Here is a 3,173-nt window from a genome sequence, read left to right as displayed (position 1 = left end):
ATAAGGAAGGAAATATTTCCATATGATGTTTCCGCTGCTTTGCTCTGTTTGAAAGTTCACCATTCCCTGCACACTTACACCAAATTCCCTTTACTAGTATCTACAGTGCTTGCTTTATTTGGCTGATAAAGATCGTAGGAACCAGAAAAACGGCCGAGGAAATTCACAAAATGAAGATACATACATGCATGCAATATTGGTGGAAAGAAGATGAATATAAACTATTAAATTGAAACAATGCTATACAAGTAATAATGCGTGCATTGTTGATCATACCAAATTAGGATAGTTTGTCGTTCAAAATAAAGTTTTCACAGTAATTTTAAAAGTATTACCCTAACCTACGTAGTAAAACGAAATAATCTGACATGGGAGCTACATGCATTTCTTCCGGAATAAGCTAATCTCGGTCAAGGGATTAACTGTGTGAGTATAATGTAGTGTAAACAATGGTAAAGCCAAAAGGAATAAATTTCTGTTTCAATTTTTTTATGATTAATATATGATTAATCTTACACCTGTGATATATACATGTATCCACACAAACAATATGTTGTATAATTTTCATCCAGGAAATAATCCCCGAAAAAATCAATTCCATGTACTTATAGCTCTTTGATGCAGCCTGTTGTTTTTTGATAATTTTAATGTAGGGATGTTAATTGTGGGAAAAAAACATCAAACATCAAAACTGAAAAAAACTCTGAAGTGCCCAATCAGTGTATGGAGCCATGAGTAAGAATTATTGTGATTTGCAAATGAGTTGATCCAACTAAGTGCCTTCAAGTACGTGTACACTCGTGTTCTTTACGTGGCATATGTTAAAGATTAAAACATTGCAAATCTTATAAGATCTCACGTTTTAAATATATTTTTATCAGATTTCTAGAGAGATAAATGATAAATGATGAACATCTTATTTTATTCAAGTTTCTTTATACAACACACGGCTTGAAAAGAGAGAGAGAGAGAAAGAGAGAGAGAGAGAGAGAGAGAGTATTTATTACATTGATTTGTTGCACACAATCCCTACTTACATTACATTTCCTGAAGGAAACATTAACGACAATTTCGTATATTCAGAGAATTAACGCTCAAAGCTTATATTTCAAAGAAACCAAGTAGTTATATATGATAAACAATTATATTGAGCTTACATGGAGAAATGCTGGAAGCAAACATTTTTGTGGGTAAGTAGGGGACTGAGAATAAAGTGTCCATATAAAGCCCTACCACTTATTTTCCAAAATGCCGGGTCACCCTTGGATTATTCCAGCTTTCATACATTGCATTTAGAATATTGAAATGTAAGAAACAATAGTATTGTTATATAACGAATATATCTAATATCTATGTATTCAGTTTATGTCATTAAATACATGTACATATAAGAAAAAAAATATGCAACATTTAATTTACACAATGAGTTAATAGGGGACTCAGAATAAAGTCACTATAGAGACCCCTACCAGTTATGCTCCAAAGGCTGGAAAAGAAAAAATTATGAACTGCGTCTAAACCAATCAGATTTCAGTATTTAACATGAAAGTATAACAATCTTTTCTATTACCCTCAGCGTTAGCAACGCACTTAGCAACGGGTAACATTAAAAATTGTTACATGCGCGAAAATTATGCGCGTACGGTTCGCTGTAGAATTCACGTTATTCCTATATAAAAGCAGTAGAATTTTCTTAAAAATTAAGACATTCAGTATAACAAAATAAATAGTGCCTGTTTGGGAGGATAACAGTTGAAATTGACACCCCTCGAAAACCATTGTCAACCTCCGCTTCGCGTCGGTTGACAATGGTTTTCTCGGGGTGTCAATTTCAACTGTTACCCTCCCAAACAGGCACTATTTATATACTATACCACTGAATGTGCATAGTTCAGGTTGTTCATAACAGTGTATATTAATGAAAGTAGAACAAATGCCTACACACTTCTTAACATAATGAAATTTTAGAGAAACTGTTGATATGAAAGAGGCAGATTTAAGAGGTTTCAGAAACCAAATATATGACAATTAAATGCATTGTAGACGATATTGAGGCACACTCGTACATATTAATTGAACGAAATTAATTCCAATATTCGTGTAAAATTCATTTATTTATAGAATGCAGGGGCAGGGTACAGTATATACATGCCCGCATACGTCTGCCGAATGATAAGTATGCTTCTTTTTTATCATATCACTGTATCATTTATATAAAATAATCTTACTATGAGTTAAACAGCAACCAACTGAAATCGAAAAAAATCTACTATATAAATAACATATACATGGTCTAAGAACCCCTAACCTATTTGAAACAGTTTTATAAATAAAAGGTTTATAAAAGTTTAATGGAAAAGGCATCTTAAAAATCCCCTCCGGATTGATACATTTTGCATTTTTGCGGTTTTAACAAGTACATTTGAGTATTACTTTTCCCCCCCTATCTGATTTGGGTTATTGGGGTGGGGGTGTTTACAAGGTGTGTTCCCGTTTTGCACACATTTGAAAATTGGGTATAGAACAATAGGTGTGAATTGTGTTGTGATAGCAATTATAGTCTGCTTTCGGTCAAAGATTTTACCTGGATTTTTACCTGTGTTTTATCAGTGCCTTAACGATAAAACAAGAAGAATACAGATATTTTGTTGTGTTTTAGGTCTAATAACTAATAACTATCATCAATTTTAGCCGGGCTCTGCTGAAAGCAGAGTCCTGGCCCCGAGGTTATAAAACTTTTTTCATACTCGTACTCATACTCATACTCCGTACTCCGAGTATGTGCTCCACTGAGTACGACTTTAAAAACCGAGGTTATAAAAGTTTTGGAGTACGTTCTCCGCTGAGTACTATTTGGAGTATGCTCCAAAAGCCGATCGATGAAATTTTACGTCTCTGAAGAAAGACAGAGGTAATTCATGTAAATAGTCCTGGCATGTAGGCAAACTGTACATATATTCAGATTAATTATTTATCAACAAAATGTAACACATCATTTACATGTACATATTACCTTCTCCATCTGCAAGCATGGAGATGTGTCTGCATCTATAACTTATGAATTTTTGAGCAACAGAGACGATAAATCCAGTGTAATTGGTAAAATTATCAACAAATTGTGTTTATGTCAAATCTCTCTCTCTCTCTCTCTCTCTCTCTCTCTCTCATATGAG

The sequence above is a fragment of the Crassostrea angulata genome, chromosome 8 (assembly GCF_025612915.1).
Source record: "Crassostrea angulata isolate pt1a10 chromosome 8, ASM2561291v2, whole genome shotgun sequence".
NCBI lineage: Eukaryota > Metazoa > Mollusca > Bivalvia > Ostreida > Ostreidae > Magallana > Magallana angulata.
This window is presented reverse-complemented; position numbering follows the sequence as displayed.